This window comes from Oryza sativa, chromosome 1 (genome assembly GCF_034140825.1).
Source record: "Oryza sativa Japonica Group chromosome 1, ASM3414082v1".
Lineage (NCBI taxonomy): Eukaryota > Viridiplantae > Streptophyta > Magnoliopsida > Poales > Poaceae > Oryza > Oryza sativa.
This window is the reverse complement of record NC_089035.1, coordinates 19,250,979-19,263,956: the sequence shown is the minus strand read 5'-3', so window position 1 is coordinate 19,263,956 and position 12,978 is coordinate 19,250,979. Positions and strand designations below refer to the sequence as shown.

Here is a 12,978-nt window from a genome sequence, read left to right as displayed (position 1 = left end):
CGTTCATGCTAGTTTTCATCTGTAATGTCATGATTTATTTATGGAATAGATTAAATCATTATATGTCTATAATCTCAACAACAACCTCCCAACGTGGCTGTGTCCGAAAAGGAAGTATATCTTGTTGACCATCCTTGTACAGGGACCACGACAACCTGGCAATGACATGGATGTGTTTCTGGAGCCTTTGTTGGAGGATATGCGCGATTTGTGGGAACACGGGATCCGAGTTTGGGACGAATTCCTGTGGGAGTACTTCACGCTACATGTAATTATCATTGTCACCGTCAACGACTTGCCTACACTGTTTTCCCTATTGGGACAAATCAAGGGAAAGACGGGTTGCGTTATTTGTGTGGATGGTACCATGTACAGGTATCTTAAGGGATCGAAGAAGCTAGTGTACATGCGGCACTAGCATTTCTTGAGAAAGAATCACTCGTACCGCTCCTAAGCAGAATATTTCGATGGTACTGTTGAGGAAGGTGATGCACCAGAACCATGGAAGGGTGATAAAGTGTTCAGAATGACCAAAAACCTGAAGGTTGTTTTTGGGAAGGTAAAAAAGAAGGAAACAAATAAGCGGAAGAGAAATAATGCCGAAGTGCCAACAAGCCCTAGCGTGCCATTCAAGAAGCACTCCATTTTCTTTAAGTACCTTCCGTACTGGAAAGATTTAGACATACGCCATTCTATCGATGTCATGCACCTAGAGAAAAATGTCTTCGATAGCACCATTGGGACTATACTGGACATACCAACTAAGACCAAGGATAGGCTGAAATCACGTAAGGACCTCGTGGATATGCAAATAAGGAAAGAGTACCTTCCGCCTGCTTGCTACACCTTGACAAGAGAGGACAAAATTGCATTGTGCAAATCCCTACATGGGGTGAGAGTGCCTACTGCCTTCTCCTCAAACATTAAGCGACTAGTGTCGATGAAGGATCTGTCGCTTTCAGGCTACAATTCTCATAACTGTCATGTAATGCTCACAGTATTCCTTGCCATTGCAACTAGAGCAGTCGAACCAGTTCACGTAAAGCTGGTCATCACTAAGCTGTGTTATTTCTTCAATTCCATATCTCAGAAAGTAATTGATCCTAAAGAGTTATGTCCTCTCCAGGCTTTCACTATACAGACAGTGTGCGAGCTTGAGATGTGTTTCCCTCCATCATTTTTGGATATGATGCAACACCTCATAGTTCATATCGTGCCTCAGATAATTGCACTTGGGCCCCTGTACCTGCATCAGATGTGGCCTTTCGAACGATACATGTCCATTCTAAAAGGTTACGTACGGAACCGCGCCTACCCAGAGGGATCCATGATAGAGGGATACACAACCGAGGAGGTCGTTGAGTGTTGCATTGATTACCAAAAAGATGGGAAAGCAATTGGTTTACCGGTATCTCGACATGAAGGTAGATTATCTGGGAAAGGAACAAAAGGGAAGAAAATAATCCACGACAATGACTACAAAAAAGTGAAAGATGCTCATTTCACTGTGCTGCAGCAACTCGCAATAGTGGAGCCGTACATAGAGCAACACCTGCATGAATTACAAGCAACAAATGTGGGGCGATCTAATGCATGGATCATGAAGAAACACAAGCATCACTTTACTGAATGGTTCAAGAACCTCGATCTACCAGATGGCCATACCATGGAAAAAAGAACAATCAAAATGCTGGCTGATGGGCCATCAAGTGTGTATACCTCGTGGCAAGCATATGATCTAAATGGATACACGTTTTACACAAAAGCGAAAGACAAAATGAGTGCATGCCAAAACAGTGGCGTTCGAGTAGAAGCAATCGACACAACTGGGCAAAAGAGCACATACTATGGATTCATAGAAGAAATCTGCGAACTAGACTACGGGCCAAATATGCAGATTCCACTGTTTCGGTGCCAATGGGTGAAACACCCAGCCGGCGTGTCTGTGGACAACTTTGGGCTGACAATAGTTGACTTTGACAACGTAGGCCACAAGGATGACCCATGGGTGCTTGCCGATCGGGTCGCTCAAGTTTCTATGTGACAGACCCATCTCATTTGAAGAAAGACATAGTTATTTCGGGAAAACAAAGGATTTTGGGAGTTGATGATGTCGAAGATGTCGAGGCATACAATCAATACGAGAACATGACACTATTCACAGATTTTCGAAACAAGATATTACGCGTCGAAGAATCAATTGGTGAATCACCGAAGCCATACATGAGAAATGAAGGTGTAGGGAAAAGTGTTATATGCTAATTCATTATATATGTATATCATGTTGGACGTATCGATGAATTTTAATGTATTATAATGCGTGACAATGATGGATGGATGAATTTGTATATATTTTATTAGCTGTTTTGTTTGACTGATGCACTAAAACTGCATATATATAATCGTGCTCTTTTTTCCATATAAATTCACATTGCTGCAAGTGTGATTTAAATTCTGAAATCCAGTGATGTATGGCTATATATATGGTTTTGCAATGAAATGATGTATGGCTATATATATGGTTTAGGGTTTGAAATTTAGTTCAAATGGATGAATTGATAGATTGGCCACAGATTTAATGTAGTTCCGAGGTTATCAAACCATTACAGAATACAAAATGCATAGGGAATTTTGGTGGATTGGTCAGTGTAGTCCATGGACGGAACCGACCTAGACACCAAAATTCTCCATGCATTTTGTATTCTATCATTCTTTGATAATTAAGGAACTTAATTAGGTTTAGGGTTTGAAATTTAGTTCAAATGGAAGAATTGATAGATTGGCCACAGATTTAATGTAGTTCCGAGGTTATCAAACCATCACAGAATACAAAATGCATGGGGAATTTTGGTGGATTGGTCAGTGTAGTCCATGGACAGAACCGACCTAGACACCAAAATTCTCCATGCATTTTGTATTCTGTAATTCTTTGATAATTAAGGAACTTAATTAGGTTTAGGGTTTGAAATTTAGTTCAATTGGAAGAATTGATAGATTGGCCGCAGATTAAATGTAGTTCCGAGGTTATCAAACCATCACAGAATACAAAATGCATGGGGAATTTTGGTGGATTGATCAGTGTAGTCCATGGATGGAACTGACCTAGACACCAAAATTCTCCATGCATTTTGTATTCTGTCATTCTTTGATAATTAAGGAACTTAATTAGGTTTAGGGTTTGAAATTTAGTTCAAATGGAATAATTAATAGATTGGTCGCAGATTTAATGTAGTTCCGAGGTTATCAAACCATCACAGAATACAAAATGCATGGGGAATTTTGGTGGATTGTTCAGTGTAGTCCATGGATGGAACCAACCTAGACACCAAAATTCTCCATGCATTTTGTATTCTATCATTCTTTGATAATTAAGGAACTTAATTAGGTTTAGGGTTTGAAATTTAGTTCAAATGGAAGAATTGATAGATTGGCCGCAGATTTAATGTAGTTCCTAGGTTATCAAACCATCACAGAATACAAAATGCATGGGGAATTATGGTGGATTGGTCAGTGTAATCCATGGACGGAACCGACCTAGACACCATAATTCTCCATGCATTTTGTATTATGTCATTCATTGATAATTAAGGAACTTAATTAGGTAGTTTGAAATGGTCAGCGTTGGTGGATTGTAATATTGATGTCGTTACCAATCTCATTGATTGGTAACAATATTTATAGTTGTAGTACAAAATTAGTATCTAAATTTTGCCTTCTTTTCGGATTTACAATAAGAAAATAATTACATTTCGCAACTAACATGAATTCACCTTCAAGCGATATCAATGGACAAACCCACCCAAGAGCAACCCACGGGTGACAAGGGCAAGGAAACTCAGCTAGTCATGGAGGAAGATATTTGCACGCAAGTAATCGCGGAGGAATCTTCGTCGTCTAGCTCAAGTGAATCAAGCAGTGGATCGTATCACTCGCCGAGTGACCCCCATCCTTCTCCTACAAAGAAGAGAAAGGGCAGTAGCGACAATGAAGTTGACTCCGACTACGTTCCCCCCGAACCGGTGGTACGTAGCATATAATATTTGTTTAGTTCCAATCATATTAACTGCGAACTATGGATTTTAATTAAAGTCACTTGACTTGCAAACAATAGTTGAATGCTCCACGTCGCTCCAAAAGGAAAGCCCAAGCCGCAACTGAACCTGAAGCTGAAGCTACAACTGTCGTGCACACAACAGCTTCAAGCAAACCTAAGAAAAGGAGGGGCGAGCGAGGGAAGAACATGTTGTTGAAGGAAGTAAGCGTGCTGACGCGGATGAGTGAGACAGGGGAACCCCTGTCACCGGAAGACTCATGTTCGAAGTATAGCAACCAATGTGGGGCGGTGGTCTGGGATATCATGGAGATCACATGGAAGGATTGAAAGAAAGTTCCAGAGAGTAGAAAGAACAGCTGTTGGACGTTGCTGCAAAGCAAGTTTGAATATCCAGAGGGGACAGACGACAATAAAGCCAAGGATTATGCGTTGAAGACAATGGGGAAGCTGTGGTGAAACTAGAAAACAGACCTGAATAAGAAATATGTCCAGAAGGGACTCACGCCGTTTAAGGACTACGGAAGGATAACACAGGCCCAGTGGGATGAGTTTGTTGCCCTTAAGACATCGGCGGAAGAAAAGGAGAAGAGCCAGAAGATGGCTGAGCTAGCAAGAAGGAATGAATATCCACATCATTTGGGATCGACCGGTTACCGGTAAGCAGTGAAGAAATGGGCAAAACAAGATGAAGAGATGGAGAAGGCTGGGAAACCGGTTCCTATGAAAAATCACAACCCACGAAGCAGGAACTGGGTGCGTGCAAGAACACCGGCCTTCACCCCTAAGGGGGATGTAGTATTCAAGGATCAGAAGCTCCGGGAGGTAGCTGTCAAGATGAAGAACATCGTCACGCAGCAATAGGCCGGGACGTTCGTGCCAGATAGAGATCGGGACGAGCTAACCTATGCCTTCGGCAAACCGGAGCACTCTGGCCGTGTATGGGGAGTTTCCTCAAAGACTAGCTGGAAGGATGGATTCAAACAGGATGCTCATACCTACAAGAAGCGTGATCGCTACAAGGAAGAGATTGACTCTTAGGCTAGGGCAGCAGCTTGTGACGAATGCAATATATATTGGAGTTAGAAAATGATGCACGGTGCTGCTGTTTTAGAGCCTGAGCTGAGCTATCCTTTCGATGATGTAACGGAGGATACTCTATGCAAGCTCTTGATTCCGGTCGGCAGGGCGGGAAAGAAAATACTCGTTGCAACTGGGAGGTTCATACCAGGCCACAGGTTTCATTGCCAAGACATTCCGGATGACTACGTCAAGGTAGAGGTCCGGACGGTCATTGAGGCTTACCGGATACACGAGCTCGACTTTCCAACTACTGAGCAGATTGTGTACCTTGGAGATGCCGTCGACCAATTCATACTATGGCACAAGAATGATATTGAACTAGGGTCAACGGATGGAATTGATCGTCCACCAAGGATACCGGTGTCACAGTCGCGTCCACCAGTCGTAGCCAGTCCGAGGGATAGTCCTATTACTTCACCCCCTAGACCAGAGCCACCAGTTGCATCACCTCTAGGACCAGAGCCACCAGTTGCATCACCTCCTAGACCAGAGCCTCCCGTTGCATCAGCTCGGACTAAAAAGGATGCAAAAGAACAATTGGTGCTTGCAAAGAAACAATCACAGCTAGCAATACGGGAAATGTCTCCCGCACAACCATCACAGCCTGTACAAGCAGAGCCTACAAAGCTAGTGGCGGGTGAAATAGAAGCGGTGCCTGAGCAACCAATGCCCGACCAACCAGAGCAATCGCAACCAGAGCCATCGCAACCAGAGGAACCTAAGGGTGCCGATGTGCCAGTGATGGTAAGGACGCACAAGCACAAAGCAAAAAGTGCGTCCAAGAAACATTATATGGTAACAGCATTCCGAGGAAGGGACAAAGATATCGTAAATACCGAATTTGATATCTGAAAATTAAAAGGGTTCAAGCAGACCTTTGATGACTATCTCAACTATATCAATTCCCCAGACGTGCCACACTAGTTTGAGAATGGCAAACCATTCATTTACGACTGGCAACTAAGAGAAGGACCGTGGCAACTAACAAGGTGGCACGATTGGTACATTAGGGCAAGCACCATGAAAGGCATCGATTCATTCACAGATGCCGTGGGGGAGAACATCTTCTGGAGCGGTCCTTGTCTACTCCAAGTCCATTTCTCCGATATGCATTCCCTCTATCATAGGAAAAGGCTAGACGCCAATTTGATTGCCATCTGGTGTCTGTAAGTGCTACACTTGAACATGTTAATAGATCACTACACCTATATGCGTAGCTCATTTGATATCCATTGTTGGCAGGATGAATTACGTGGAAGCCGAAGCGATGAAAAAGCCTGTCGCCTACCTAAACCCGTGCAGGATAAGTAAGCCGAACCACACATACACGCTAGACGAGAAGAAGCTACCAGAACACATCAAGGCGATGACTCCCGAATAGAGGAAAGCTTACGTAGCACAAAGGCATCATGAAAAGGTGCTCGATGTCGCTACGTACGTAGCTATTGCGCTTGAATCTACGCAGGACAAGTAGTGTGTTTATGCCCCATATGCCTTTGAGTAAGTTGTAATATATATGCACTAAGAGTATATACATATAATCATGGCTCGATTAACAATTTCGTTTGCAGTGACCATTGGATAGTCTTTCTTCTCTATCTAAAGTACAATGAAGTCATCGTCTTGGATTCCCTCGACAAAGATAGCAACACCTATCAGGAATTTCTAAGAATTCACGATCTGTAAGTAAGATATTAGCATGACGTGTTTTAATCTCTGACGAATGTAAATTAATTATATCTGCAAACAGTGCATTTAAAAGGTATTACTAGCGAGGCGGACAACGCAAAAACTCAAGAGAACGCATATTCGTCTGCAATAAGTGGCCGATAAGTACATATGGATGCCAAACAGTACTACTTAATTTTCATAAATGCTTGTGTGTTCCCATTTAATAACCTAATATACCTTATAATTATTTTGATGTTGAAAGTGTCACAAGCAACCGGTGGGAATAGTATTATGCGGATATTAATGTTGTGAGTTCCTAAGGGTTAATGGGAAATATTGTGCGAATTACGACGAGGTAAGTAAATACTTGTTAAATTAGTCGCTAACTTGTATTGTTGTGAATAATTAATTTCCTTAATTCTGTCATGATCTGATGCAGCTTCCAAAATTCCCCAAGTCTGAAAAACAGCTCGATGATACTTCCATTCACAACATTCAGGCGGACATGTGCTACTTCATCCACCGTGAGTGCGCACATCAGCTTGGGTGATTTTTCGACAACGAAGGAGTCTTAGCCCTACCGGAGAACGAATCCCTGTCTAACTGGACCAGGCGTCGAACCCATTCGGTGACTTTCGCGGTCGCCCTCACTAAACCGACTTGGATCTGAACTACAATTCAGATCAAGTCTTACCGAAATTGGATTTCCTTTTCGTGCCATATGTCGCTTAGACTTTACTTTTTCCCCTTTCTGTCCTTTCCTCTATTTGTTCGATAGGGCCCAGGGCTCGAGGGCGAGCCATACGAGAGTGAGTCGAATTCTGTTTACGTTCTCGGTTTGGTTTGGGCCCCTCTCGATCTTTTGCATATAAGGGAGGGGGAAGGAGTCTAAATCTATGGACATTAATGAACCACCATTGATGGACGTTGCACATGACACGATCAATTCGACTCGACGGTCCGGTGCTAATAGAAGTCGCTTACTCTCCGTCTAACGAGAGTGAGGAATAGAAATCCTACAATCAACTTCCCACTTTTGATTTCCCGTTTGACGATTCTGCTGCGTCTTTAGAAAAAAAAAGAGAAGGACAACAGGGGTCGCTAGTCAGAAAAGCTATAACTATCAATTCGAATTCTGAATGAATCAAATCTCCCCAAGTAGGATTCGAACCTACGACCAGTCAGTTAACAGCCGACCGCTCTACCACTGAGCTACTGAGGAAGAACGGACTTAAGGAAGCTGACTCTCGTTCTTTGGACCCCGCAGACCGAAAAGAAAAAAAGTTCGTCACTTTTTCTCTTTCACATACACCGGGAGAAAGGGTGACGATAGCAATCCCCTTTGCCTCCCCGGCCGGGGAGCCCCCGTGGAGGTTGACTATCTCCACTATGAATAAGTCTTTCTCGAGTAACTGAGACTCAACGTGTAGGCGTTGGAAGCTGAAATAGGAGATGGGTCGTTCCAGCTCGGCAAGAGGATTCCGGAACATCCAAGTCCTACTCCTAGTGGTGACAGCTTATGCTTCATTTCCTTTGAATTCTTCTTTCGATATGAGCGAGCTTACCCAAAACCTATCACTTATACCAGTGCAGATCTTATTTATGTGCATCCCTCGCTGTGACTACTATTCTTGTTCACTCTCTATCTAAATGATAGAAGTATTTAATCAAATCAGAAAGAGCCCTAGGATTTGACCAAAACGGCATAATTGAAAGCTCTCGTCTCAGTCGCTCGCATAAGAAAAGGTACCGGGTTGCTTTGTGATGACGAATAAGCAGCCAGAAATGAGGGGAGGAGACTCTGCCTCCATAGTATAAGTTGCTATCCACTTATGCTTGGTTTGTGATTTCTTTGATCTCGTGCATTTGCAACGCGGTGCTCGTAATTTCCCCAAGAGGTTGCTATGGCTTGGAGGTCTAACGGACTTTCGTCCTTCGACGCCTATAGGCGGCTTCGCTATCGCTCATGACTTGGTTCGCACCCCTCGCCCAGTGGGAAGTCATGAGGCTAGCCCCCCTGAATGAAGAAGTAGTGGGGCCCCCTGCCCGCCCACGTATGCCATCCGGGGTCATGTCCTTCCCATTCGAACTTCTTTCCACTAATCTAATGGTTTCATTCTCCCGGTTATGATACTAGCAAGAGTCCTATTCTTCTCCTCTCGATCCTACCTTGGGTTATGTTTAACAGGGATGGTCAGTGAACTTCTATTGGTTTCAAAGGAGGATAGAGATCCATTGGGGAAGGCTCGAAAGGTTATTCGATATCAAGGTTGACCCTCGACGCGCCGCAGCCACTATTTTTACTCCTTTTATGCAATTATGAACGAAACTTTCTCGATTCCAATGCAACTTGGCCCTTTCGAATAAAACATCAACAATCGGAACTTAAGTTCCAATTGTTGTTTCTTAAAGTCTGGTTGGAGTTTCTTAAGTTTCGATTGGAATTGAACTTTTGTGTTAATGGAGGAATATGTCTATTTTTTCTGGGTCTAGGACCTGTAATTATTGAAATTGACTGGGCTTGAAATTGTTTCTCATTCTCATAGTTACGAAATGGTAAGAAAGATAAAATACGAGCCTGTTTTATAGCAAGAGTAATTAATCGTTGTTGTTTCAAGGTTAATCTATTTATTCGTCTCGATAATATTTTTCCTTGTTTACTAATAAATCGATTAATTAAACTCATGTTTCTATAATCAATTCGATCCCCCGGGCCAATCCGAGGACGCCTATGCATTGCATTTTCAAGGGATTGCCAAGCTAGGCTAGGGATCGTCAGCGGGTATCAGATCAGGAATATCGTATTTATCTCTTCTAATCTAGATCCCACTTCCCTCCACTTCTTGCCTCACGCCCGTCAAACCTGACTCCACATTAACGACTGTCCTTCCACCCAATTCCCCGCATCCTTGCATCACATCTCCAACCCCTGCCTCCACGCGATCTTCCACAATCGTACCCCCCACCTCTGAAGCTTGCATAACCCCCGACGAACCTGTCTGCACCCCAAAGAGGGATAGGGAGCTCGCCTCCTTCTTTTTTTGAATCGCCGAAATTGTACGACGACCCTTCTTGTTCCAGGCATACAACTCTGAGACGTGACGGTGTCACTTTTCCGGCCCGGTAAAGTGACAGTTATCTTCATTATATTATTCCCTTTTCTTCTTTTTAGTGATCAACTCATTGATTCACAACTATTCTCACTCTTCTTCATTATATTATTCCCTTCGTGTGTGCAACGAATTGCATTAGATGTTAAAATCTAGAGTGAAGAGATAGACTCTCCGTGGGATCTGTCTAACTCGCACTATGTTTAACCCGTTGACTTCGAAGTGGTCCCACTCTCTTCTATCTCCGAATCTCTTTGCTCTGCCTCTGGGCGCTAATGGATTTTACTTTGACTCTTTACGGCATCTGGTTCAATCCAATTATCTTGCTCAGTTGTATTCCTTTTCCCGGGTACTAGCTGTAATGTATTCAATAAAATAAAGAAGAATGACCGTAAATCATTTCGAAAGAACTACGAAAGCAACCCTGATCTTTCTTCTATGAAGAAAGTACGTAGGCACTCCTCAGCGAGGACGCGGGTTTTAAAGTAGGTTCTACACATTCGAGAAGACCCAGGCGGATTGGAGTGGTTGTGCGCCAGGGCAAGCCCATAAAAAAGTACTTTTTGATCTCCCCCACTATCGGATGGACTTCTTGCTCAGTTTCGTGGTCAGAAGATCAACATTCTGAGTAGAATTCTTTTGTCTTGAACCCTTCTTGGTTCATTCATTCCTGAGTTCTCGCTTCGCCCCTTCTCCCGCTTGGCGGGAAGGTAGGTTGAAAACTTTGCAGTTATCATTGCATTTTCTTCACCTTAGTTCCCAAATCAGCAACTAATTTCTGAGAATGCTGGATTGTAGTGTGTCGTCACTTGCATGGTTTATGTCGAACCAGGAGACCAGCTTTGTGACAATAGGACAGAGGGTCCTAGCTAATCCATTAAAGTAAGTATGAATCATTTTCTTATGTCATATTGGAATGAAACAATATCCATTATTATCATACTGTAAACACTGAGTGTCTTATATGTTGCAATACGATGTTGGATCTGCTGAGCATCTGTGGTGACTATCCCCTAGAAAAAGATTGCGAGATGACCCTTTAAGGATATTCTTTCTGCCCTTGAAAATGCACATGAACATGTGTCTGAGATTACAAGTAAATAAGGTGTTACAGATTAGATCAATAATCTACATTGCTTGAAACTTTTTCTGCATTGAAGCTTTTCAAGTTTAAGCATGTTGACGGGATAAAGTGTGGCAGTACTGTCTGAGAGGGCAGAAGGCATCAGACTTGTAGTCTAAATGCTGTGTATCTGACATACTTCATTCTCTGTGCAGGGTACGATTTCACTATGGACATCCTGATGTGTTCGACAGGATTTTTAACATTACAAGAGGAGGCATTAGCAAGGCTTCCTGTGGTATAAATTTAAGTGAAGACATTTTTGCTGGTATGTGATTCTTCATGTATCTTCTTAATGAAACACGTGCTCAGGCACATTCTCGAAAGAAGTGATTCTTCATGTATTTCTGGCTGTTACCCATTTATGCTCTTGAAGGCATGGAGTTGAATATTGTTTTCAGGTGCATGCGGTGGTCACATTAATGGACATGCGCTAGCTAAGAGAACTTCTTAAGTTAGGGTACTATTGGCTGGCTTACTATGGGGAGATAGGGTCACCTTGACGGATGCCTCTCGTTGGCTTCAACTTCTCCAGTTGGCCACCATTGAAAAGCACCGAAAAAGAGACCGACGTCACACATTTCATCACCTTTTCGACCTGGTGGAAACCAAGCTTGCGCATAATAGCCTCAAGATAATTCCATTCAACCCGATTGTTTCAATTATTCATCTAGTTTCCGATGTTGTTGTTGATGATGTTTTAGTAGCTTCGGGTAGGTAGATGTAGACAGGTACCTTTGATGTTTGAACTTATTAGCGATTTAGCTTTTAGCAGAGCTTCCTTTTCTAAGTCTGATCTCTATGGAATGAACCAGCTTTTTAGTTAACTCAATAAATCGTATATAAATAAAGCAATCTTTAGGTTCTGGCGGGCGGGGGACTTGAAATCCTCTTTAGCTTTGCGCGTTGGACTCTAAATCCTAGGCAACTTGAAAAACTCCATTCCAATCCCCAACACTTTCCTCAGCATCTCCTCTGTTATCCCCTTACGATCTATGCACATTAGAAAAAAAATTTGGAAAAAAAGCATGTTATCTCTCATTTTTCGTCGGTAAGATACTTGTACATAACAGACTAGCAGTACCATAAGCAGCAGGCTTTTGGACACAGTATTTTGAGTAAAATAGGGTAATACCCCATACCAACATGAAGCCATTTACACAAAGCCCGCCGAGTTCCTTCGACATGGTTCTCTCGACGCGCCCTAGTATACTCTACTTGTTCACCTGTGTCGGTTTGGGGTACGGTCAGCTCACCGGGAGGATCGCCCTCCCAATTCGAAGTTTTTTCCTGGAAGTTTCAACCGTCGTTGACTATGACAACAGTCGCGACCGACTATTAAGATCCTCGCGACTATGGCAGGGCGGTACGCTCTGCTCTCTCGCGACCTCTACTCTAATCAAAAGACTAAAGGCCCCTACGGAAGATGAAAAAGGCGGACTTATTAGCAGATTAATAGATCATTTCGGAATGGGATATACATCCCATATACTGGATCAAATAAAAACGCTGGGCTTCCATCAAGCCACTACTACATCGATTTCATTAGGAATCGAGGATCTTTTAACAATACCCTCTAAGGGATGGTTAGTCCAAGATGCGGAACAACAGAGTTTTATTTTGGAAAAACACTATTATTATGGGGCTGTACACGCGGTAGAAAAATTACGCCAATCCGTTGAAATCTGGTATGCTACAAGTGAATATTTGAAACAAGAAATGAATTCGAATTTTCGGATAACAGATCCTTCTAATCCAGTCTATCTAATGTCTTTTTCAGGAGCTAGAGGAAATGCATCTCAGGTACACCAATTAGTAGGTATGCGAGGATTAATGGCGGATCCTCAAGGACAAATGATTGATTTACCTATTCAAAGCAATTTACGCGAGGGACTTTCTTTGACAGAATATATAAGGATAACAACGTCGACCGGACTTCA

The 12,978-nt window shown here is 42.8% G+C and overlaps 1 non-coding gene across 1 annotated transcript; it reads right to left on the bottom strand.

The window, feature by feature from the left end:
- Nucleotides 1-7,955: 7,955 nt before the first annotated feature.
- Nucleotides 7,956-8,027, bottom strand: TRNAN-GUU (transfer RNA asparagine (anticodon GUU)). The gene has a single exon. It is a non-coding gene; the product is annotated as a tRNA-Asn (tRNA).
- Between the last annotated feature and the right edge of the window lie 4,951 nt (nt 8,028-12,978).